General features: G+C 42.5%; 1 protein-coding gene across 16 annotated transcripts in view; it reads right to left on the bottom strand.

Annotated features, from left to right (window-relative positions):
• Positions 1 to 27,216, bottom strand: part of baz2ba (bromodomain adjacent to zinc finger domain, 2Ba) — a 66,694-nt gene extending 39,478 nt beyond the window's left edge. For 10 of the 16 annotated variants that reach the window (XM_074665813.1, XM_074665815.1, XM_074665819.1 and 7 more), the window contains exons 1-2: positions 26,963 to 27,215; positions 12,785 to 12,827 (exon numbers count right to left, since the gene is read on the bottom strand). The gene's annotated coding sequence lies outside the window, so the exon portion shown is untranslated. Of the gene's footprint in view, positions 1 to 12,784; positions 12,828 to 26,962 lie in introns of all 16 variants that reach the window. The other 6 variants (XM_074665811.1, XM_074665816.1, XM_074665812.1 and 3 more) reach the window with 1 other exon arrangement.
• Positions 27,217 to 27,539: the final 323 nt, after the last annotated feature.

The raw sequence follows: 27,539 nt of genomic DNA, 5'->3' as shown, positions 1-27,539 counted from the left end.
AGCTCTCTGTTGAGCAATGATTAACAGCTAGTGACTCTACAAACCGCTGCTAGCACATTAACACAGTGTTTAGATTAGCCCAGCCCTCACTGAGGCCATTACTGCTCTTGCTAACCTAACAGTCGCACTCTGAAGCGGGGCAGCCGGCAGCTTGTTGTCGGACAATTTACAACGATGACAGAGCTTGGCAACCATGTTCTAAAGTTTTCCCCTCAAAGATTCACTCAGGGCCAGCACATTTTAGAGTATCTCAGAATAGTATGCCCACAGGAGAAAATGTGATTCAACTTGAAATATGTGGGAAGTGTCAAGGCCAAATCTCTGAGTGTAGGCTACGCTATAAACCTTAAACTAAGCCGATTTCATTAATGTGACATTAGCATTTGTAATGAGAAAAGGGGGAAAAAACCCTTGGGACATCTTTGTACTGTTAGAAAAACAGACACACATACGCATGCAAGCCCACGCACACACACACACACACACACAGACAACTTTCACACAAACACCGCAGACATACACACACATAAGCCGCAATATCAGACACTTATTTACATCAATGTTACACAAGAAACTCAAAATGAAGCCAAATCACAGATGAGTGGAAAAAGTAGTACTTGCGTAGGTTTAATAATGAAATATCTGAGCTTAGTCTCAGTAAACTAACTGTGACAGTTCGTAATTCTGTTGAACCCTCACTGATGAACTGAGTCGATAATTCCAGACAAATAAAGCCCAGCATTCACTCCCACTCCACAACTCCAGACAGAAAGTAAGGGAGGAAGACAGAGTCAGGAGAAAATCTTCCTCAGTCTCGTCACTTTTCTTCTTTTTTTTTAACTTGCCGTTACACGTCTGTGGTATACTCTTCAAACTCTGAGCTCATGTGATGTGTGACAACACTCCTAGTTTCTTCTTCGACAAAACAACCGCACACATTCAGCTGACTCGCTCTGTCCTTTTCAGACTCCATGGCGGTGCTGGCAAGCATCTACATGTTGATTTGTTGGGTAAGTGACTGTAAGGTTTTCATTGAGTCAATATTGAGCTGCACATTTAAAAATTGACCAAAGCAGCTCCAGGGCCAAAGCAATGATCCTGTGTGATTAGTTTAACTGGTGTTTGTCTGAGTCTGCTAAGTTAGACTGAAACAAACAGATAACAACTTCTAATGACATTTCAGGAAGAATGAGCCACTTTTATCCTCTTCAAAGAGGTAACTTTGATGATGCTTTCAGGATAGCGTAGTGTTTAAAGTGTACCAGTGCAGTTTGACATGTGAGTTTATTATTAAAAGCAACAGATAGCAATGTTTATAAGGTGATGTTCCTCTTTAATCATAATACACATTATCCTTCCTAAAAAGACATCTTTAAAATGTGTCTCAGAGGTTTGATGGCATAGAAACTATTGCTTTTGGGTGGCATTTATGATCGCAACATCAACTAATCTGAAGCCATTCAAACAATAATCATCAGCTGAGAGTTAGTGTATCTGTTTATTATTAACCAGTCCATTTATAAACAGTCTGCATGTGACCCAGTATCATAAAATCACAGCAGCAGCTTGTAGGCATTTGGTTTTGGTTTGTATCCAAACTCTGTCACAACTACATTCATCATTTTCTTATGTAGCACTGAGATACTTCCAGACTTTGGTGCCATGAAGACATGTAATGGTGTTTGTTGTCTACAATGAAAAAAAATGGAGGCTCAAAAGTTGCTTCACAAGGCAATACAAGTTACAGTGCAGATTTGTTTATGAGGAAGTGACACACAACACACATCTCTTCTCAGAGTTCAACTGCTTCAACGTGTATACTTTGTATTTATCTTCGACCACACATGCATCAGGTTGCCCAGAATAAAGCCTGTTACTCGCTGCAAGTCTGCCATGTGTTTTGTGTGAATAAATCCTGCTGGAAGATCAGAGTTTTTCTCTTTTGAAAGAAGATGGAAGAAATTTGGTGCAATCACTGTGCAACTTGCCAAAATGCTTACAGCTGGCAAGCTTGTAACCAGAGCAAAGAGCCAATTTAACTTGTTTCCAAATGTTTAGATAATAAATAGGAACAGAATGTCAATTCGGTTTATCCAGCACTGGAGGAAGGTAAATAAACCAGTATTAATCAGTTTAAGCTTCAATGATCCGTGCACTTGTTTAAAAGATTATTTAAGACCCTTTCTCACTTTGACGATGCTGGAAGACTACAAGAGACACGAGTAGAATTGTTAATGTGTGTTTTATTTTGTTGATGCAACACACACACACACACACACACAGATTCACACGCGCAGACAAGAGTTGGGAAATTAAATTAGAAAGATAAATTTCAAGTGAGCTGAATCGAAATGTCTTCTGGAAATCTTTGATGACTAACTGCAAAACTTGAGGTATAATTAGATAAGCAAGAACTCTGACAAAAGGCAAGGATCCTTTCAAGCCAGGTGTTTGGCTTTGCATGACACTGAATCAAAGATAAAGGGTCGGCTGAGATTAAGACCAGAGCTTTAAAACATCGTGGTCACCACAGATTGCCTGGGGGCGTGCATAATGTTGCTTTCACACGCTCTGTTTTCTTTCTTTCTTTCAGCTCTGTTCTGGTGTCATCTGATTCAAAGCTGCTCTGAGGAGAAAAAAAAAGCTGTCCCAATAGATTTAGTGAGTGATATTTGCAAAGTGAAACTGTCATTGTCCAGTCTTCATGTTAGTGTTCCTGTGCCTTATTCTATAAAATTGTCACAATCAAATAACAAAAGGGGCAGAATAAAACTGGCTACAGGTGTGAAGTGGTTTTTATTCACTGCAGATGAATGTGTGATAAAAATATGACACTTTTGCCCTTACACAGAGAATGAAAAGATCATAAATGAGGGCTATAATGGGAAACAGCTTCACTCTACCATTTTGCTGGTATCACCTTTCTGCTTCTCTACCCTGGACACTTATTCTCCCCCCTGGGGGCAAATGTAGAAGACCCTTCTAAAAGTCCAGCTGTGCCTTTAAAGGAGTTTGTCACACCAGCAATGGGGAGCTTTGAAATGCTGAGCAGAATAGCCACAGAAATAGAGCTCCTTTTTTTCCTGTGACACAGCCCCATTTCCTGTGTCACCACACTTACCCCGAGTGATTTCCTAAAGAAAGTCAAAATATTTGAGTCTCCATTGTTGACTGTGTCAGACTGAGCTTTGACAGTACTGCACAGCAATCACGCGCTAACAGGTGGATACACACACTCCTGAAGGGTTACCTGTGTTAGACTGAGTGTCACCGCTGTGTCACACTATCTTTTCTCGTGAAACTGTATCCTCTGTATCCAAACACTTCCTTATAGTTGAACCAATCAGGAAGGCATTTTGTTACCTGATCTCGCTTTAGGAGGAGCTAAGAGGGGACAACAATAAATGCTTGGGATGTAAGTGTTTTATGTGTGTATCTATGGCTATGTCACGACAAGCTGATTCCCTGTGTGTTGAGGCTGAAACTGAAGCTGCCCGGGCCTGTTGTTGATAGCCGTGTCTCACCCACTCACTGCCCCAGAGGGAGTCAGAACCAAGACCACTGCTCAGGGTCTGTCTGTTCACACACATGAAACACAGGCTTGGATTACACAGGGCTCAAATATGACTCATCCTAAGGAGGGGGTGGAGGAAGGCCCCTCTCTGTTGTTTTGCACAAATGCACACATACACACGTATATGTACACACACACACTGCCCGCAATGATAGCTACATCACAGGCTCAGAGAGAGGACCTTGTGGTTCCACACACCTGCCAAAGACAGATGTTAAGAATAAATCAGAGACTGGAGAGAAGCTCCACACTGCTGTAACTCCACTAACTCACTACACACTACACTAACTGGAGAGCAAACAGCTGCACATGACAACACACACCAGTGATGAAAGTAACAATAGCATGCAGACACCTGACATGCATACAGAGAGGGGCTACATTGTGGTGCAGGAGGGAGCATTTTTAAGTTTCCACCTCATAGCCCTCCACTCTTATTTGTGTGTTTTTGAGCCCAAGGTTTGCTGCTGTGAAACCAGCTCCCGTCCTCTGGAGCTGAGGGGTTTTTAGAGCAATTGTTCTGGAAGAAGCTGAAATCCTCCGACGACAGACAAACAAGTCGCAACAAGGCTGAAAGCAGTGTGGGCGGTTTGGAGAGGAAGCTCTTTTTTCCGCTGCTGACTAGGTGAATTTTATGATTTCTTCATTTAAATATAGCCGCACAGTGTTATGAAGAATCAACAACCCTCAAACAGCCTGCCCTTTAAGCTGATGTGTTGCACAATAAAACACACAAAGAAGTTATTTCAGGGCATTGTGACCTCTAAAAGCTTAATTCAAGCACCAAAACAACATCATCCTACATCCTGTCAGTCAGTGTGGCACACTTCCTGGTTTCCAGAAACCATGTGTCATAAAAAAGAAAACTCAGATGCAGCCACACAAGAGTGTAGCTTTTGTCTCCACTGGCAGCCATGTCTTTGGGCATCTTTTGTCACTTGTGGGTTTTTTTAGCCTTTGTCGTCTAACAGGCTGGGAAAGGCAAAGTGGTGTGTGTGTGTGTGTGTGTGTGTGTGTGTGTGTGTATGAGTGTGTGTGCGGGCATGTTTTGAATGTGTGGCATGAGTGTGTGTGTCATAAACAGACACCCTTCACGCTTTGCGGACCAGAAACAGGATAAAACTGTGAGTTAACCAGCAGTGCACTGACATTATCTCTTCTTTGCTGTCCTGGAATGCCAGCCTGCTGTGAAACTACGAAAAATATGACGTCCTGTCACACCACATAATGTGTATTTGTGTGTACATGTGAGTGTGTGCATGTGCCTGCTCAGGAAAGAAGGAGTGAATCTGGGTGTTTTGCTTTTCTTCCTGATTTAAAGGCACAGGGCTACATGTGGATGTTAAGGTCTTAAATCTTTGAGGCTTAAGGGGACTATGGAATTTACTCCAAAGCAGAAAACAAATATCTATGGAATCAAAAACCTGCAATCTGAGAAACTTTACAAATGTGTTGACATGTGCCTGTAGGTTTGCTTTTTTTTAGCTGAAGAGGTTTCTCCCCTGTCCATGCTCACAATCAGCAGGCAAAATGAAGCCCAAACTCTGGCCCTTGTGATGCCGATGAGTCTAACATCCATGACTCAAGAGGTCAGGCAGCCTGTCCGGGCTGAGCATTAGGGGTTAAGGGGATGAAACCAAGTGTGAAATGTGAGAAGACAAGCCAACATGGTTTCTCAGGCAACAAATAGAAAGGCGACAAACATATCTCTGTGACTGCAAGGAACGAGAGGTATGTTAGGAAGAAAGACTGTCACGTCAGCCATGATTCATATGAGAGCGAGATGGAAAAGGAATTAGAGTGGCTTTTTGAACCGGCTGAGTTTAGACATGTTAATCAGTAATAGCCTGTTGTACTTCAGACGGGAGGAGTGTGAGCGCTTTGGTTGGTGTGTGTGTGTGTGTGTCTGGCAAGTACAACACCACTTGGACTTGAGCTGGTTGAGGAAAGAGAAAGCTCCAGACCAAGAGATAATCCATCTGGACTGTTTCCTTGCAAAACATATGGAAAAATGCAGAAGCTTTTTTTTTCTTTCCTTTTTTCCTTTTCCGCCCACAATAGCTATTAATATCTCATACAGAACATTTGTTCATGTCCCACTAAGGACTGGAATTCCTGCTGCAACACAGTCATCTTGGAGGATTAGAAAGAGGCGGTCAGGCTTTTTCACACACTTGCCATAAGTATTCTCTGTAAGGAGCAGCATATAGTGGAATAAACACACAAAGTGAATAATGCCCTCAACACATTCTTCTGTCTCTCTCCCTCTTTCTCTTTCTCTGTCTCTCAAACACACACACTCACTCACACATACACACACACGCACAAAGAATTAGGTAAACTGAAATGACGTAATCTGAACCCTCAGACACGACATGACTTATTCCGCTCAAGTTGTTTAAACAAAGATAGCCCTTTCTTTGCCGTTTTGGAAATAATTCACTCTAAAATCAAGAAGGACCACTAAATAATCACAGCGGCTACCTGACAGGAATTGTTCTCAGCAGCGCCAAAAACCTGTGTTAAAATGACAGCGCTGTAAATTGTTTTAATTATAGCCGACACAGATAACAGCCTGTGGAAACATCAACCTTTTCTTCAAGCCCCCCTGCAAGATCCAAACATACAGTATTCCCTGGAAAACGCGGTTTGTTTTGTGTGTGAGCAAGAGTGAGTGTGTGTGTGTGTGTGTTCGTTTGTGTGTGTGTGTGTGTGTGTGTGTGTGTGTGTGCACGCGCGTGTGAATACAATATTCATTTTGCTGCAGGAGGACAATCTATGCATAACAATGAGAGGCGCTAATGAAATCAGCCATCAACCTGCGATACATACATATTAAAGCAGGACCTCAGAGTGTCATTCGCTTAGTGCATCATTTGTTCCCACTCAGTTTTTTCTCTCTGCCACCTGACCTTTAGAGTATGTACCCCCCTCCCTCACTTCGCCACGCTAAAAATAGGAAGTGTACCTGCAGTCCTGTGGCATTATGCATGCATGCGTGTGTGTTTATGCAGCAGTGCACAGACATGACAACACATTTCAGGAATTAAGACAGGGCTGAAAAAAAAGAAAATTCCACTTTTCTTGGATTTGAATACAGACAACTAATGTTTGCTTGTCCAAAGTTTGAAGTGTGAAAACTACCTTTAAAGAGATGACGTCTGGCATTACAAATGGAAACCACTGTCAGAGCTGCACCTTCACTATAATGTCATATCATCCCAGCTGCCAGGGAACGATGCTCCTCCCTTCCCTCTAAGCATGCTTCACAGCTCTGGTCTCTCTTTTCTCTCCCTCACTCTCTCCCTCTAACCCCCACCCCCTTGCTGGCAGGGAAATGGATCCCTCCACCTGACAGTGGCCATTTTGAGCCTTCTCTCTCCTCTCCTCTCTCTACTCCTGCTTCCTGGTAAACAATAGGAGAGGGATAATTGATCAAACAGCCAGGGAACCCTCCGAGCAGGGGAAGGTCACCGCCCGCCAGCCCAGCTCACTAAGGAGGGGAAGAGGAGGAGGAGGAAGAGGGGAGATGTATGTGTGTCCATATGTGTTTGTGCATTTGTCTTTGGATTAATGTGTATGTGCATCTTTGCGTGTGTGTGACCACTCATGAAAGAAAAAAGTCAGAGGTAGAGTAAGACAGAAAGTGGTGTGTGTGTGTGTGTGTGTGTGTGTGTGTGTGTGTGTGTGTGTGTGTGTGTGTGTGTGTGTGTGTGTAAGGTGGGGGGGGGGGGGGGGGGGGTCTCTCTGACGCTCTTGAGCTGCCATTTTTCTTCCCTGACAAAGACTCCATCTGCCACAGAGCCATTTGCTGCCTCCCGAGTCGGCAGAGCATTCCGCACGCCGTGTTCACCTTGATGTCACCTCTACACGGCTCACGCCTTGCTGACGCTATGCAACACACTTAGACACGCACATTCACACACACACGAACACACACATACACACACACACACATACACAAACTTAAGCGCACTAACATGTTTCTTGTCCTCTGGCATAAGCACAGAAGTATATACTCATTGTCTCCTTCTAACACACACTTTCAGTTTCTGTCATACATACTATCTTTGCACAAACTCACTCTCTCCTCACACACTCATACACACACACAAACACACACACAAACATATTGAGCGTGTATGTGTCTAAGCAGCGGCCCTCCCTCTCCTCTGCATGGCTGATATCACTGTGCAACCATCAGCGCTGTGCATTGTGGGAGTGTCTGTTGGGGCAGAGAGACGCGACAGGGGCTGAGGGATTCACACGCCTCTGAAAGACAGCCAGAGGGGGAGAGAGGGAAGGGAGGGAGGGAAGGGAGGGGGTAAGGAAAAGAGTGAGGGAGAGATACGAAGGGGGCCGGTAACTGGAAATGAGAGATGGCATTTTAAAGAGGAAGCTGAATTTCACCTGCAATTACCGTAGCTCCGGGGCACATGGCTCGGTTAAGAGACATTTCATTCCAAAGCCACCGCGTCTAGCTGCCGCACTGAGCCCTGAGAGGCACATAAAGAAGGAGGGAGAGAGAAAATAGAGCGGTGGAAAACTCTCCTCTGCCCAAGATGGCCCTCAGCAGATGCAGCGATGAAAGAGAGGAGGCAGCCAGGGATGTAACTGGTAAATGAAACCCAGCAGAAAAAGCTTGAGAGGGGAGGATGGAAGGAGAGGAAAAGAAAAGAAAGGAAAGGAAAGGGAAGAAGGACAGATAAAGAAAAAGGGTATCTCATTCAGCAGGCCCCAACTTGGCCATCTGCACACCAGACCAGACAGCTGAACGGGGCCTCAGAGAGCACACAAACACACACATAAACACACCCACATGCATGCACATGGACACACTCTGCACAAAGAGCAAATAAAATCCAATAAACACGGATACTCACTCTCACACAGTTAAGTACAGAGAAAGCTGGACGTGTTTAATGATTAATATCATTCTTGGTATTCGTTCTCCTCTTTCTATGAAACCTTGCACTCTCCCTCTCAGAACTCTAAATGGAGCTGTAATGGTTTCCCCGAGGCTCAGTGTCCTGGCTAGTTTCACCAGGCACACCGCTGTGTTTCATAGGAGAAGTGCGACTGCACAAATACAGTAATGAGCCCTCGCTGGGAGCTGGGGGCCTCCTGGCACTGCTAATGGCTCCTCTGGACTGCAGCTGTATCCAGGTTACAACCTGGCCTGGCTGACAGGCCCAGTAGGGACAAAACGATTCCCAGCAACAGGCAAGCATTGTAGTCACACAAGCAGGTCCATAGCACACTGCATGTTTCTTGGAGGGTGTTTGAAGCAGGTGAGGAGGAGAGAAAATCTAGGGAAGGGGGGAAAGGCGAGTGGAGGATGTCACGAGACAAGAGACAAGGGATAAAGAGAATTGAGGAGATGTGGTTTGGTCATAAATGCAGCAGATAGACCCAATAAACCTAGAGGCTTTCATAGGGCAACAGCTGGTATCGTGGCAAGTGTGTGTGAGTGTGTGAGTGTGTGTGGTCAGCTTAATTATCTCCATAAAAGAGGAACCCTGGAACACTTACATGCATGCAAATACTGAGTGCTGTGAACAATATAAGCTTTTCAATTGTGATTTGAATAATTATATAAAAATGACTACATACATTTTTGATTGGGGGTTTAAAGATTTAAAAGGAAATGAATGTATGAGTTAAGATTTTATGCTACAGTAAAAACAGCTATTAGAGCAAATATAAAATACAAATGGTAATTGCAGATGAGTCGTTATTAACAATTAAACCCGAAACGCCCTGTGACAGAAGAAGTTTTTTAACCTTATCTTTTCTGATCTTACTTCATCAAGAAATCCAAAGATCCTAAAGTAGAAATGTCCGGATGCTTTGCTGCTTTAACTCTCCGCCGCCAGGTAACTGTCTTTCTATAGACATTAGATACAGTATCTAAGTCAGAGTGAGCAGTGGATGTTGTTAAGTAAGGGTGAGTGATCATCTCTTGTTTTCAAACCTAACATCCAAACAGGCATTAGGGCTGAGTCCAAGGAGCTCAGATTGCAATCCTGTTTGTGTGTAGCTAAAAGGTTTGTGATGTATAGGGTTTAAAGGTCCTCTCCTAATGTTTCATAAATTACTGGCATGCAATTATGTTACATTATGACACCCAAAACTCAGCATTGTGTGTCCAACATCTCCCCTCTTCTGCAACAAACACATGAACACACACATACATTTACACACAAACACACAGAGACCTCTCCCTTTGTTGCCCTGTATGGGAAAGCTCACAGCTTGGGTTCTTTAGCTCCTGTTTTGTCTGGCCCTCCTTTCAAAATGGCCCCCTCATGACCACGCACATTATCGTGTGGGCAGGCAGCCCCCGAGTGGACTGAGGCTCCCTGGGTGCAAGCAGTGATTCATGGCACAAGGGTCTGTAAAAGAGCAGCTTCACCCCCACGCTGAAGCCCTTCATTGGGACAAGGAGGCTGTTCTGCAGTGGGGGTAATTCAAAAGTCTGGCTGGAGGACTGAACCGTGCTGAGACCACAAGGGCCCAGAGAGTCAGGAGGGGAACGGTCAGTGTTTTCTTCAATGTGTGCAGAGAGCAGGAGCCAGAGTTAAAGAGACAAGGATGGGTAAGCCCAAACTAATGCTGGAGTGTGTCTGTTGAATCCACACAGCGCTCTATCCCGAGGACAATCTCCCGGCAGCTTTTTTTTTTAACAATCTTAGCTCCGAGGCAAGTACAAAGTACTAAATGTTTAGGCGTTATCTCTAACACTTCCCCAATCTAACAGAGCACCAGTTTAAAGGGCACTGGGAGAGAAAAAAAGAGACTCAGTGAGAAACAAAAGAGGGCTCATGAATAAGAGCTGAAAAATGATAGTAGTTGCTAGGATTGATGAAACCCTATTCAAGGTTTTGTGACAGGCTGCGAGACACACAAATTCCTTCCCCTCAGGCTAGAAGGTGTAATTTCCCCTTCCACTGTCACAAGAGCCATGTAAAGAATTATCCCAGGGCCAACCACTGACTGCTTCAAAGTAATCTGTAATGTACATCATCCATCTGTCAGCCTATCTGTCTATCCATCTATCCATCTATCTATCTATCTATCTATCTATCTATCTATCTATCTATCTATCTATCTATCTATCTATCTATCTATCCATCCATTCTTGAACACTCAGAATAGAAACACTGGCATGCTGCTCCGTCGTAACACACGGTGGGATGCGGATGGAAATGCTGGCCCCACAGGACACACACTCACACACATACACTCATACACACATACACACACACATAAAGAGCGGACTGCTGTGGGGCTGACGCAAGACTATCTCTGTCTCACGTGTCTCTCCCCTACGGCCGCCCGCTGCTCCTGACCTTCGAGATGTTTTTCTCTCTCCTTCTCCCTCTCCCTTTATTCCTCTCTATTTCACACTCACACAAGACACACACACACTGTCTCTCCCTCTCTCACACTCACACACACACACACACACACACTTTTCTGAACACCTCCCAGTCACTCAGTATTTTGTCATTAAAAGGCATTGCATTTCAAGCCCGGATCAAGCAGATGGGGCTGCGTAAGCATTGCTGCTCTTTCACGCAGCACCTTGGCTTAAGCACAGAGAGTCGACACTCTCTTCCCTAAATGCGTGCACAAAAACACACTTGTGAACACCGACACACACATGCACAACCTTCCTGGAAGTGAAGAATCAGCTCTGTTGTGGATGGCTGATTCATGTGGGTAGTGAGCGGCTGAATACCTCAGGACATGCTCGACAAAATAAGAGAGCTAAACAGCAGACGAAGGTATCATCTGGTTACTCCTTTCTAGAGACCGATGGTTTATCCTTGAGTGGTGAAAACACTGAAAAAAATGCTAACACAAAGTTCAATGGGTTCATAATACACACTATTACACACTCTCCCTCTCTTTCTCACTCACACACACACACCAAACATAAGGGAATGTAATATAATTATATCTCCGTGCCATTAGACACATTTCTCTGTCTTTCTTTCATTTTCTCAACATTTGCATATTCCTTTGGGTGTTTGAGTTGAGCAGCTCTTTCCTTTTTCCTTCTCTTGTCTTCCAAGCAACAAATGTCAGCTAATTACACCATAGCTGTTTGGATGAGCTCCATCTTTCCCTCTGCTCTGCTGTGCATGCTCTCTATGGGGCTGCAGGAAAGAGTCAGGCGCTTCGAAACAGCCAGCCATGGAGGGGGAGTTGATCTACAAGACTACACCCCCCCTAGAAATTGATTCCCCAAGAGAGAACTCATCAATACTTATCACAAATGATACAAGCAGCCCGCTCCTACCTGCGGGGGATGTAATGTATCATTCACAGCCTGAGACGAAGCGGTAACGGTTCGACCAGATAGAATCAGGTCTGCTAACACACAAGGCTAAAGAGACGGTCACACAGACAGAACAGGTATTTCAGTTAAAACCTTCGTAATAAAAGATCCCATCTGATCCGGTGACACACACACACACACTCACACACACACACTCGTAGGCACAAGGCCATCAAGTCAGGCAAGAGGGAAAAGTGCAAGTCATTGTCTGTGTGTGCAACAACAAACTGCCACCTTGGTGTGTGTGAAGTGAAGCCTTGAGGACGCAGCCGCGCCCCTGAGCATAGCGAGCTCTCACACAGAGACAGAGTGAGAAAACAGAGAAAAAGGAAGAGAGAAAGAAAGAAAGAGACAGACAGAGAGAGGGGAGCGGACTCAGGCTGCATGCACATAAAACAACTAAACACACTGCACTGTGGGGCACAGTTAACAACCATTTACATTCAGCACTGGCTCAGAACAGATAGCAAACTCAACGAATGTTTATTAGGCGCCTACGTTTCAGACAAATATTCTGATTAAAATGGGAGAAATCTAATTAATTGCTTGATTCACTGAATGAACCCCGAATTTGTAATGTAATCATAACAACTGCTTTTCAAGGGGCTCTTGTTAAATTTAATTGGGGGAGAAAAAAAGCATCCTCTTTCACTGAATGAATGAAAATCAAATTAGGCCTGAAACTGGAGGAGTCTGCAAGTTTGTTCTGGCGTGCCATAGGAGGGGGAAAAAAAGATGTAATAGCAGAAGTGTGCGACAATATGTATTTTAAAAAGTCACGCATCAACTGTTTTGTAACACAGGAATAAGTACCAGGGGCAGAGTGGAGAAGAGGAGAAGTGAATGCTCTGTAGTTTACTCACTGTTAGAGATGTCTTCAGCTCTTTGACATAACTGCTATAACACCTGGAGAAAAAGCAGAAACAAAAGATGCGGTTCAGCTTATAAATATCATCTGAGTCATAGGAATAATATGTTTTTTCCGGCGGGCTTTGATTTATATGATAATGAAATGGTTGGTTTATATGCAGTATTGTGATAACGCTGAAAGTTTTCCTTTTGAGGAGGGGAGGAAACAGACAAAACCACATGAATATCTAAGTTACATTTACCAAACCCAGTTTTTAGGATTTCAAACACATCAAACAAAAAAGAGAACACAGTGATGTCTGAAACGCAGCTGTGGCTGCACACACACACACACACACACACACACACACACAGGAAGATATTCATACACACAAAAAGTCTCTTTCTCTCTGAGCCCTTTCTTGCAAAACCTGTTTGTTAGAAATGGATCCAGACACTGGAGCTTTGAGTGTGAGGATATTTTCCCCAAACACAAGACAGTTCTTGCAGAGAACCAAGCCTTACCGGCTTTCTCACGCCCATCTCTCATGCATTGTCTCTAAGGCCCTCCTGCGCTCTTACAGCCTGAGCCTAATCTAAACGGCTCACTAAAACAGACGCCACCCTGTAACATGCTACAGAAAACAAACACATTCACAGCTTTTATTCAGGCTCATTTATACTTATACAGCAACACAAATAATGACTGACTCACGCAAAACTCTGGAGAAGAGTTCTCCGCGACAACTTTCAGTTATAACTTGTGTCAGCATGATTAGATGGTATCAAAAAACAGTTCTCTTCACAAACATGCACACAGGCGCAGAGAAGCAGCCTCTTATAGACATTTCCAGACACACAAACAGTGTTATTGCATGTGTGGGTAGCTATCTAACAAGGTCCTGTTGACAGTAAACACATCCATCTGGTCAACAGCAATGTAAGAATCAAGTTTGCTGGACTCTCATCGGCACAAATGTGTTCAGATATTGTCTCTACATTTGAGTTCAGAGCCTATTTTTGCTGCTGTTTTTTAGTAATTCATGTTGTTAAATGTCACTTGATGGAATGAGTCACGGTATAATGAGAACATACAAGGGTATACTGCAGCTTATGAGCCTAAGTGATTTTGTCTTTCTAGATGCCCCGCAGTCATGTCAAAGTCTGTGACACATAATGCGATGCACATCTGTCATTACAGCTCAATTTTATCACAGAACAGAAATCACCTCAACTGGCGGTGTTGATAATACCCACACTCATCGAACTGCAATGGTTCCTTTCATTATCTACACTCTAACACAGACAGACAAACACACACACGCACAGACCGCAGACACACACACACACACACACACACACACACACACACACACACACACACACACACACAAATACTTTGATAACTCATCGCAGTGATAATGATAACAGAGAGCCAGGTAGGCTGAATTCATCTTCAGCTTTTTCATAAAGGCCTATTAGTGGATGATTAAAGGATCTCTGCTCATAGGGCTTCAGCACAGAAAATGATTTGCCAGCCATGAGGCAGGTGAATTACACTGGATAAGAAAGCCAGTGCTGTCTGCCATCATTTGCCTGACTGCGAATCAGGCTGTTAGTCTATTAACCTCATTTTACTGTAAGATCTACTTAGTTCAACATCAATGGCAGATGGATGAAATATCACAAAACATGACTTTTTTCCTCACATAATGTCTGTGGCCTTTTTCTCAAAATGCAAAGTCCTAATGAATCTTGTCAGTTCATAAAAGTACGACTTCAATTAGATTTTACTTTGCAAGCCACAGATTTGTAGATTATTTTCTCATTTGTTAACATAAATATCATCAACTTGTATAAGAGGTTGGTTGAAGACATTAAACTGGCCTTACATGACATGTTCAAATTACATTTTACCTAAACGGCAAGAAATTAATTGATGTAAAAGAAAATTTGCCCAATAGTTTGTCAGTTATCACAAAGTTGCTTGTTACTTGATCAACAAATTAAGTGATCAACTAAAAACTTTGTCCTTTTCAGCCGCACATATGAGATTTTAAAAGGACAGCGATCAACCATTGGAGCAGGGCTCATCGCCAGCTTTCAAATTTGTTGCCAGGCTTTGAACCAGGTAAACGTCTTTGGTTGCCAAACCAGAAAGTATGGTTTCCTTTTAAACAAGCCTTTTATTTTGGCGAGTTACGTCTATGCAGTTAAATGTCTTAACTTCCACTCAATTAGTGTTTGAGGTTTTTAAGGTGAAAATAGAAATATTTTTTAAAAGCCTCAGTCTCTGTAGAGTGTCTTTAGCGTGTCTGCTTTCAGTTCCTGGTTCATATCACAGCTGTTGTGATGTTCAGGTGCCTCAAGATCAGGCAAGTGTCCGGTCACTTTCATAATGTTTTATTCATTTCTTTGTGGTCCATGTTTCGCTGTTTGCAGTCTCTACATTACAGGTTTTGACTGCAGGCAACCTAACTAAATGGGTTAGTTGTCAAGTTCCCTTATGGAAACTGTAAATTCCAGAGCTACAGTTCTATAAAACTTGCATGAATAATGTCACTCAAACGAAAACAAAAGTATGGTTTACTTGAGAATGACTTTAAAGACAGAAACCAGAACAAGAGTTTTAAAAGGTGAAATGAAGTTATTGGGAGTGATACCACCCTATTTTTTGTGAATGAACTGATTATTTTCTTGTAAAAATCAAATGTCCTTTTTATAATTGCAGTCATTACTAGTAATTCCCAGCTTATAAATTTAAAAGGCAAAAAAGAGAGGAAAAAAACGGGAACGACTGCAAAGTTATAATTACCTGTTTTTACACTCTAGGCAAGCTCGCACATGGGCAGAGTACAACCTAACTGTTATGATGCCTCTCTGAATTGCCTTGTTTGGTTTCCCTAATCTAGCCTCTTTCCTCTGCTACGCAGATGTTGACTTTACTTTCGGAATCAAACAGCAGCTCTGAGGCATCTAAACAGGGTTAAAAACAGGGGTTGGACTTTTGCACCAGCCAGTGACAGAGAGGAAGACAAGAGGGAAAGAAAAAGGGAGAAAGAAGAAGAAAGGTCACACCATGTTTCATGTGAGCCTTCTTTGCAACAAAAAGAAAGAAAAAACTGTGTTGGTATTTGAGCAAAGAAAACAAGTGTACTCTGAAAGTACACATATTGAGATTGGCCTAAAATCCCTGGCTTTTGAATATTTGATGCCTTGTTAGAAGAGCGACACTGGTGAGGTGTTTGTCTCTGTTGTCTCAGTTGATCTCTGGCACACGGGGCCCTGTGGGAGTGAGCAAGCGAGACTTGGCCGCAGACATTTTCCTGAAGCCCCCAGAACAAAACAGGCAAGTCTTGACAGTCTGTCCGCCACCGAGTCGTCACACAATCAGTTGCAGGAAACCAATCCCTAAATAGCAGTGATTCATCTCTTCATCACACACAATGCCAGTACACAGTGCACAAAGAAGCTCTCTTTTCCCCTCTCCCTCTCTCTGTCTTACCCTATCTGTCTCAACCCCTTCCCCCCAGTGTGGTCTCTCGTGCTGCTTAAAAATAAGTGCTTCTCCCAGCTTTCTTTGCCCTGTGATTTACTGGCAGTGTTTAACTGCAGGGCAGCATCTTTTATTGTTACATGATCTGGGGCTGAAAGCTGACAAAATGGAATCTCTGTGCGAGTACCTTTGTACGTGAGTAAGTGTATGTTCAGGGCGAAGGAAGGAGCGGGTGGAGGAATAAAGAACTTTGTGTGAGAAACGTTAGTGCAATTCAAATCCCTCCCAGCCTCCTGGAGCTGTGTTGTGTGTGTGAGTGTGTGTGTTTGTCATTCCGCTAAATGGTTTCTTCCTTGACTTGATGGAGCAAGTGGCATCTCAAGGGAACGGGTTACACCACACACACACACAAAGTAAAGCGCTTTGAGACTGGCGAAAAGCTCAGAACATTAGTGCAATCCATTTGTGAGAGGTACAATATATATATATATATATATTTATATAAATATATGTGAAATACCAGGCAGGATTGTGTGCATCTGTCTTTTTGTCTGTGTATGTACTCATGTTTTTGTGTTGCCATGATAACACTTCTCTTAATGGCAGAGAGCCCGTTGCTGCATTAGCCAATCCACTTCCTTTTTCTTGTTTTTCTTCACAAGATAAATCCCCATTCAGAGATGCTGTCAATCTGGCCTTGTTGTATGGGGACTGTCCACTGTTTGGTATAAAACTCCACCAATACGTATAGCAGTATTTGAAATGCCTCCAGTATGGTCCAAAATTTGGGATCACTTATCAGCAATAATAGTCTAAGCACCAACTTGATGCATACATTTATTTTCCATGCAAAGAATTAACTCAACAACAGCCTTCATTACAAGATTCACTGGATCTTTGCCACCATGGATGTATTATGGCTGCCACTAGCAACTTCTGTTAACAAGCAGAGAAGAAGAAGAAGAACTGACGTCTGGTAACTTATGTAGCACAAAAGAATGATGCCATGTAAGCAAAAAAAATTGGACACAAGTGAATTTTAGGATACAAATCCATTCATGTTTACAGTACCAAAAGAAGCCAACTTATACACAGATGTCTCCTTGTGTAACACAAACAGACCTGTTTTTCAGACCACTGTTATCATCTTAAAAGTGAGCTGCTTCCTATTTTAAGACAAATGACCAATGGAAATGTGTGACTCAAAAGTGTCTCAAAATTAGAAATCGGAACGCAGCAGGTTTGTACTTCACAAATAATGTTACTGGAGAATCAGCTTAACTAGTGTACCAGTAACTACAAGGATTGCAAACTTGACAGACACAGCTTTATTAGTAAAAACACAGCTTTATTAGTACAAATAAAAGGCAATTCATCAACATATAAAGCAACACATTTACCTTAAGGTTGGGAAGTATGCAATGTTTATCAACACTTTGGAAGACAATTAAACTTTTCTTTCCTTCTATCAACCCCTGAAACCGACTGTGCCGTGTATTCAGGTATGATTTATACTCCAGATAAAACCTGGTTAGTAAATGAAGATAGTTTCATATGAAATACCAAAGCCCTGTATGGATGACACAAAGAAGCCTCCTTTGTACCAAATTGTTATTCATTCACCAAAAAATGGGCTACACATGCTTTAGGTTAAGTGTCAATAGATAACTTTTGTTTCGATTTTTGTGCTGAAATAAGAAGTTGTATTATAAAAGTTGGGAAGCTTTCAATTTTTTTGTGTATGTTTGGAATATGGCATTGGTATAGGATCACAATTGCTGGGATTTGCTGTACAAATTAAGATTGATTGATCTATGAGATCCATACTCAGTATCAGCTGATTTGCAAATTCATATACTAGAATCAGCATTAGAGCTGAAACGATTCCTCGAATGATTCGAGGTACTCGATTACAAAAATTACTCGAGTAATTCTCTCTGCCTCGAGGAATCGTTTAATTTTAAAAAAGATCAAAGAGTGGTGTTTCAAATAGAGCTGAGGCCATATTAAGAGAGTTTTCAGACCCCTCAAGCCACCTCTTATACAAAATAGCTATTAGCAACAAATCTAGCTTCTTTTCTGGAGTTTGGAGACTAATGGGTCATTCTACGAAACGGGTGCCATTTGGGGCCGCAACATTTGATGAGATGTACAAGGCACAAAAAATGTGTCAAAGTGTGTTTACAGATTTTGAAGCTACCAAAGCAAGTGCTCTTATTGACATGCTGTATCAGAAAATTCTATTTCTTAAAGAGAAAAAATTTCATTTGAAAAATAACTGCCCTTTAACTAAACAAAATTGTATTTTATCCGATTACTCGATTAATCGATGGGATTTTCAGTAGAATACTCGAATACTAAATTATTGGATAGCTGCACCCCTAATCAGCATTCGTGATGAAATAAGGAAATCAGGACTGGAGGAACTGTCTGAGTCCAATACGCGACTAGATCTTCACCACTGGATAATCAAAGCTTGCTCAGGCCACTACAACAGGTTCAGAGTATCGTTGCTGCCCTGATGATCCATCAAGATGACGTGTGAAGGTCAGAGTAGCCGTGACCAACACAGCTGTCACATCTCCTCCCAGCACCCTTTTGGCTAACTGGCCTTCCAAAACACTCAGCATAAAACACAGCCAACTGGGGGAAGAACCAGGGCCAAGGCCAAAAGAACATGCCTATAACCCCGACCGGGCTTGTATCATGATTACATTAACATGATTGACCCTCTTTACAATAACACAAGACGTGTTAAAGACCCAAATCAGAGCAACTGTGATAAGAAAACAGCTGGCATTCCCTACATCATGACTTCTATCAGGGTTAGCTTTCAAATTTTAGTTCAGAAGCCATTCTAAGCTCAGTTTTAAATGACTACCAGCTCTGTTGTATGAGCGGAAAATGCTACAGTGGAGCTGTGTGGAGAGCAGATGTGAATCCACTTTGATTTCAATGCCTGCCTCTGTGTGTGTGCAGCTTCTATTAAATGGATCTGCTGTCTCCCTGATCAAGGGAGTCAATAAAGGGCCAGTCCTGTCAAACCCTCAGGGGTGAGTGTGTGTGCACATATGTGCCCATGAGTGTGTGTCCATGTGTATGTGTGAGTGTGTGTTATGGACAGAATCTGAAGTACTCTGACAGGTGAGTGATTGAGTGCTTTCATTTCCCTGCAGCGACAACTAGACACGCGCACACAGACACATATATAGTTCAACCACACACTTACACACATATACACACACTGGAGGAGGGACTGAGGGAGAGGCAGAGGGAGAGAGAGTGAGAGCTGTTGTTTCCTAAAGGATGCTGCTCCTGCCTGCATGCTTAAATTAGCTCTAAATGTTTGGATTACACACGGGAGCTCTCACAGAGGATTTAGCAGCCATAGCCTGGAGTCCGGGGGGTGTGCGAATGTTTCCATCTACTTCCAAACACACATGCACACACAAACACACAAGAAGGGGCCTTCTGCTGGATCACAAACACATGTCATCCCTGTATCACTCTGCATGTTCTGCCCTTCAAGGCCTTAAAGAAAAACCATAAGTTTGATCCAAAAGATGTGGAGATGTAGGCAACATGCAGCTCTGTTTCATTCATCAGGTTCCTGCTCTAAGGAGACAGCGTTTGAGCATTACACTTGTTTAATAGTGCAGTCTTGGCTTCAGAGGGTGGGGGGAGGAAAAGATATGCTAGCAGACGTAGAGACAGGCAAGAGAAAGGAAAAAGAAAAAGAGAAGGGGAATGAAGGGAGGTCAGCGCCCCCAGTCTCAGATAAAGGCCCGCTCCCTCCCTTCTGCCGCGGCTTTTCGAAGCCCCTGCCAGGATCGAGAGGCGTCTCACGTTACAGCTGTCTCTCAGTGTCATCGTTCAGTAAGAGAGAGCACAGGCGAGGGAGATAGAGAAAGAGAGAGACAGACAGGGAAAGCAGGACAATGCCACAGACTGAGCAATGTTTAGCTTTCGTAACCGGACAAGTGAAAAATAACAGCAGCAGGTTGAACAGGATGAGGAAACTCCAGTGGTTTGGATCCTAATAAGTAACACTCACCTAACATTCAGCTTCACTACACTGCAGAAGGGTATCCAGATCACATGAATGTGCTTTGACCTTTTCAAGACAAATGATTTGGAAATGTAGTTTGACCAGAGTCCATCAGATCATTTCCTCTCCTCCACCTGGGACTAACTGAACACATTTCCTAAGAAGAAAGAGGAATTAATTTTTTACTACCTTATTTTGTGTCTGCTGAGAAAGGAGAAAGAGAAACCCTCACAGAGAGATGGATGGTAATGACTACGTGCTGTAGGGCTTCTGTGGATTAAGCATCATTGAGTCGCCTCTACACATGAGTGTCCATTTTTAAACTGAAAAAGCTAAAAACAGCCGCTTGTCCCAGGTCCAGTAGTGACTAATCCAATGGCTGCTAGCGTTGCAGCCTTGCCTGGGATAGTAACAAGGTAAGGCCATGTAGGTCAGTGCTGACTGAAGTTGAGAGTCCGAGTCAACACTTATCTCTTTTGTGTAACTTTTCCTGGAGAGAAATAAAGAATGTCCATGAATTTTAGATCGAGACTTTATGGAGGGAAGGCTGCTGTGTATGCAGATTTTTACTCCGAACTGTAGCGCTTACACAGCCGACACGGTGAGAGCTGATTGTACCAGAGTGATTTATATAAAACATGGCTCAGTACAAATATGCAAAAAGCTATTGCACTGTGCGAAACTGCTTTCCTATTTGTTTTCCCCTCTCCTTGTCATTTCTCATGGCATTCTGTAGGAGTTAAATATTTAAAATTCTGGCTTAGCTTGGAGCCGTCTTTGCCAGCACAGCTAAAATAAAAAGCCTTTGTGGCAGCAGTGACCAGATTTTAAATGCTGGAGAAGATCAATAAATGGGGGCTGCCGAGGCGCAATCTCATGCATTTGTGTGTGTGTGAGAGAGAGAGTGTGTGTGCTGTCCTTATGCATAAATGCCTGTGTTCTGACAGCAAGCCAGAGTAGATGTGTGTCTGTGTGTGTGTGTGTCTACGTGCATCCTAACACCCACCTAGGCTCACAGCTCCCCTGCCCGCTACAAGCTATTCTATAGTATCATCAAGAACCCCACTGACCCAGGAGGCACGCCAATAGAGAAACCAATATCATTCCCATTCCCACGTCTCAAACCCTCTTCCTATTTCTTTTCCATTCCCAGTATCCTTTCCCCATCCAAGCGCGTTCAGCCAGTGTGGATGTATCTGGAGAAAAGTGTAAATAAAGGCCCCCTGCTACAGATTGAGAATGTCATGCTGTGGTAAACATCAAGCTAAATAGCAGGTTTTGCAGACCTGCGTGTCATTTTCATAAACTCATTCCTGCTGATATAAAATGATGGACGCCTATATGCATTGAAGAGGGAGGAGAGAAAATTACAGTACACGTTTTGTTTTGATTTCTTGAACAAATCCCTCGCATTATATTTATGCTGTGCCATGCCTGTAAAGATAACCTGAACGTCTATGTTTCATGTAGCTAAATAACATTAATGAGATTTCCTTTTAAGGGCAGAATTGCATTCATTTTGTTGCAATGTTTCTGCTCTGATGTTAGACCACACTGAATGGATGCTTTCAGCTCACATAAAGCGATAACCTTCTTTGCCACATGAATGTGTGATGGAGACAAACAGTGAATTATGAGACTTGTATGCAGGCTGCTCTATGGCTCCAACAAAACAAGAAGTACATCTGTATTTTCACCTTCCTCGCTAATGTACAAAACAAAAACAGCCCTGAAGTGGAAAAATCATCAGGACCTTTTGAGACTTCATTAAAAGAAACTAGCCTGGACTTTCCGAACAAGGCATCTCTCTTTGGAGGGAGAAAATCAACCTTTTCACCTTGCTGGTGGAAAAACAGGCATCCCAACGAGACAGAGCATGCACAAACAACCTTGACTTTCATCAAGGAAATTCTCACATTGAATGATAAATAGAGGCCCAGGGGATGAGCAGCAAAGAAGCAGCTTATCGCCTTTCCCTCCCAAATTTGGCCGCTCTGTCTTCCGTCTCCTGAAAGTCAACACGGGGTGACCTGCATGCACTTTACACTGCTTATTGTTTGGTAATTAATCCACCATATGAAATCCATGCAGAAATGTAGAGAAAACTATGCGTGTTGGGCTGTTTAGTTTTCATTAACTGTTCGAGACTGTTAATTTGTTCCTACAACAGGAGGCATATGTTGCTCTTTCTCATTAACTTCCCTCTAAAATAAAGCTGTGTGTCTCATTATACAGACACAAGCTGAGATTTATGGTCAAAGATAAGCTGAATGTGTGACACGGTTACTTTAAAAGTCACCGTCTGAGCATGCACTTTAGACAATCTTTGTGTACCCTGATGCTTATCAGAACATCCAGTGAACAGGCAGTGACACCAAAATAGTAAGGTAACATAAGGTTAGGTAGATCATCTGAGAGCTAACCAACTTTCCAGCTGAGAGGACATTAACCTGCGAGGCCCTGTAAACACGTATCAATACGTGAGCTGCCTGCACAGGCCTATAAACACACAGCACAAAACTGTGGGCAGACACGCAGAAGCACAGATCTGATCTGTTACAATGGGAAGCATTATCAATCTAATGCCTAGAAGCTTTCAGGGATTTTGCTAAAACACCACTTCTACTCAAAGGACCATTAGACCTGATAGGATTAATGTTCACTTCACAAGAATCTGATAAAAGTCCTCAGATTCTTGGAACATTATGTCCTTTCTCATTATTGTTTTCTGCATGTGTATGCAAACAGCTGACTACTGAAGAAAGAATAAAGAGACGTGATCAGGACTCTGTCTCATGTTCAGATCTTAAATTGTTTGGCTAACATAGAGCAGACCTCTTCTCCCCCTCAAAATTTCACAGCTCTGTGTCAGCGCACACATGCAGAGCTTTGACAGGGCTCCCAGATGGCTATTATTAACAATCAATTGTTTGTAGGTTTAATTAATCTGGGTCTAAATATAAAATTCTTACATCAGTTGTCGTGAAGTGTTTGGGTTAGAAGTTATGCACTGACTGACTCACAAGCACTTAGAGTAATGTAGCCCGGCAATAGCTTACATTTTCAAGAGTGTGCTGACACAAAAGTTCAAACATTTTGTCGATATCAATTATGGTGCTCCTTGTCATGCCTAAAGCATATGATAAATGTTGTCAAAAAGAAATACTGCGGCTAAAATATTCACCAAGATTGTGATGAGGTTTGACTTAAAGCCACTTTCTTCCATACAGAGATACTGCAGTTGTTGATCACCTGTTGGACTGCACTATGAGATCCGTAGTGAAGATGTAAATACCTCATGACACTACAGCTTTCACGATTCACTTAAATCCTGATCCATGAGCTTGCACTTAATGTTTCTGCAATCGTTCAGGGTGTGAGCACATTTTTTGTTTATTCTGAAATAGCATTTATGGTCCCTGCATTTCTTATAAGAGCAGGTTAGCGCTTAAATGTCACTGTCACGCTGTTGCTGTAAGTTTATGTAAATACCAAACTGTAGAACTCTGCTCTTGTTTACTGAAAAGTTTCTACACAAACGAGTAGATCTTAGGAGCATTGTCCAAGTGTTTGTCACACTAAACAGAAATAATGTGTTGTGGCATAAAATAAATGAAGGTGCAGACTTCATATTCACTTGTAATTAACAGATGAATCATTCACATGCCCGATGCATCTGACATCATTTAGATGATATCACTCACAGAACAAAGTGATACTGTAACATGTTTCTTTGAAAGGATCCGCTCTGACTGATGACTTGATCGATATATCATGCACCCCTCATAAATCTCACTTCACTTCCTCTCTTTAAAAGAACCATGGCTTTTCTCCCACATAAAAAGATAGACCCATATTCAATAGTAAAGGATTATGGAGAATACAGCCATGTGTGCTCATGGGATTGTCTTCTCAAAAGCTGTCCAAGTTCTGTCAGATTCAGCACCCCCAGACACAGAGCTCGTGAACCTAATTTCACCTAATCAGCTTAGTCAATAGCAACCGTTTGCTGTGACTTTGGTAGACATGCAAATAGGGCTTAACTATGTCTATCCTTAATTCCTGAATGTTCAAGTCAAGCGGAAGTCCTCCTTTATCTCTTCAAAAACAACAGTTCCAATTTGAGCGAGAGGAAGAGAAGCATAGAGAGAAGGGGAGAGAGAGAATGAAACTCCAGCCGAGAGTTGATTTCTTTTTTTACTTGGCCTGGCAAGGAGAGACATCTCTGATTTGAGTGTGCTTGAGGTAGCACAGTGTGCTTTCATTTCAAAGCAACATGGCAAACAAACTCTGACAGATTTGTTCCCTTTTTTCCACTTTTGCTCTTGCTCACTCTCCCAAATTACGGGAAAACACACTGCACAAATATATTAGTACTTCTTGTTGGTCTGTGTGTTCAGCTGCAGCACATACACACACATGAACACACACATAAGCAAATCTGCACAAATGATGCTGAGAATAGACAGTTGTAATAGTGGTGGAAAACTGAGAGACACTGTTCCGTTTCAATTCACTGATACCACTAATGGCTTCTTAGCAGCTCCATGAAATCAAGCAGCTGTCATGTCGATGCATCAGCAGTGAGAGGAGGGGAGAGCCATCCCCATAAGGACAGAGGCACCGCGCCTTCATGTTTGGCTAAACATCTGCTCCTCTGCACTCCAGCTTTGCAGCAATAAACGGGCAAACAAAAGAGGTGGGAGGTGAAATGATCAGATTTTCCATTTCAAAGCATTTGTACGGTTTGTTTTCTTTTCCCCCTCCTCTTTTCTGAAACTGCTTACAGGACATGGGGGAAGAAAGTGAGATCAAGTTTTGCTCAGATGCGCAGAGCAGCTAAAATAACACCTTTTTGTAAGATGGATGACATTTTCAAGTCACAGGGTGATTCTGCAACGAGTGTGGTGTCTAAACTGTTGCAAGCCTCTATTATAGCTCAGTAAGGGGTGATTCAAACTGTGTGTGTGTGTGTGTGTGTGTGTGTGTGTGTGTGTGTGTGTGTGTGTGTGTGTGTAATGACTATGAAGAATTCATGTGAGTGTGCATGTTTTCAGCACATCACTATCATAGGTTCAACATTGTGTTAAAAGGGCAGCGTACTTATTAACCATCCAGGGTTTGTTGGGCTACATCCTTTTTAATCAAATTATCTTCTAAACTACTTCATAATTCAAAGGATGTCTAATCACTGTAATTTACTGTTATTTAGCAGAGATATCCAGTTTAATTTCATTTTGACTGTTCCTCCCTTGATAGGGTTCTTGGTAATTAATATCCCTCCTTCCTTCTTTCTTTTCCTTCCTTCCTTCATTCATTCATGCATGCTCCCTTGCAAGCATAAACACAAAGCAGCACTGAGTATACTTATAAATCACATCTATCAACACACGCTGTTAGTGTTAAAATACATGTGGTTAACTGAAGTGTTTTAGTGCCAATATGTTTCCCTGAATCTCTTCTTAGGACCAACCTGACTTTTAACAACACTACGTCACTTTTATTTGCTCTTCACGCAAATGCAACAAACACAATGTGCCACTCTTAACTTAACGAGAAAACTGCCTTCAAATCATCGCTGACAATCTGTAAACCACCTGTGTTTCCGTTCAAAACCACGCACAGGACGCTTTCCTTGTTGTCGATTTTCTCTACGAAGTCTAAAAGTTTTGTAAAACTTGCGAAAAAAAGTGGATCCATTTCCTTTTAAAGTAGCCTGTGTGTTTCTCTGTGTGTGAGAGAGGAAAGGGTAGGGGTGCTTGATGTGGTGAGGGGGGGACGAATTTAAAATAACCAAGATGGCGAGAGGCTTGTTGTTTTGGAAGGGGCAGAAAAAATGGAGGATATTGTAATATACACAAAGGGATAAATTTCAACAACTCGGCCAAGCGGCTGCTAGCTTGCCTGCGTGCCTCTCGGTTTGAGGAAGCGACCGCGATAGCTGCAGCAGCAGCTCCCCGGCAGGCTGGCCAGCGAAGTAACTAGCAACACGAAAAAGCTCAAACTCTTATCCGTTGTGGATAAGGAAAAGAATATTATACGTCAAAGTTAATCCGAACCGAAAGGGGATATTTATGTATTTGTCGCTAATTGTTTTATTTTCGCGTCGAGGGACTATTAAAACTGGATGGATTTTTAACGGACGGGCAGCGAGGACCAACGGCTGCCCAGTCCCTCGCAGTTACCCCCTTAACGTTGACGGTTATAACAACAACGTCCAAATACGCTTCAAACCGACAAACGCACATCAACTAAACATAGATAACACAAAAAGCACCATAAACCCTTCAAAAAGTTTCATCTTTCAACGATTAAACAAGTTATCAAATACAGCAGCCTGAGTGAACGGTGCGAGAGAGAAAACGAGAGAGGGACACAAAGACGATCCCCACTATCAGGTCACCACTTAGAGAAGGAAAAACACTTCATTCTTCTATTAAAGACAAAAACTTAACGGATTTAAGCAAATGAACCGCTACGGAATACACAGACTGAATGAATTACAGCGTAAAAGACACCACGAAACTATCTATAAAACAAACAAGCTGGGGAAAAGCGAAGAAACTAGAAGCGGAGCCAGCTCTACGCAGCTCATCGCTTGTTCTGTGATGTGGGGGAAAACAGCGTCAGTGAAATAAAAACACTTACCTTTTTCTAGTTTCGACACTTTACTTATTTCCAACGTGGGTTTTTAGTTCAACTAACACTTCGTCTTGGTCTTCTTCTCGCCTCTTTTTTTCCTTGGTCGCTTTTGGTTATGAAAGAGGTCGGGGACGAATGATAAAGAAGGGAATTGGGCAGTAATTGAGTCTCGGTGTGTGAGTGTGTGTGTTAGTTACTAACAGCAGATTGAAGGAGACTCTTCTCAAGGTTTATTCAGCTCCACTTCAAGGAACCGACCTGACGTCAGCTCACTACTGCCACACAAAGAAAACTTATTATTTGTGCAGCGGCCGTAGTAAAGGAAGGATACTGTTATTGACCGATGTTAGTCGAAATGCGACATTTGTCAGTTGCTTCACAGCTCTGGCGGGGATGCAGCGGTAACTTTATTTATGATGTTAAGTAGGCTTAACCACACGGACCTGCATGGCGTTTATCAGCCGCTGGTGTAAATAAATAAAGGCGCTTTTGCAGTATTAAGATACAATTAGACAAAAATATATATTAATCATCAATTTATGTTTTTTTTTCATGAAAAAACTTAAACTTTGTTTAACTTCAA

This window comes from Halichoeres trimaculatus, unplaced genomic scaffold (assembly GCF_033239565.1).
Source record: "Halichoeres trimaculatus isolate MK-OKI-2021-1 unplaced genomic scaffold, fHalTri1.1 fHalTri1_scaffold_3, whole genome shotgun sequence".
Lineage (NCBI taxonomy): Eukaryota > Metazoa > Chordata > Actinopteri > Labriformes > Labridae > Halichoeres > Halichoeres trimaculatus.
The sequence above is the reverse complement of the archived record's forward strand: the minus strand, read 5'-3'. Positions and strand labels throughout refer to the sequence as shown.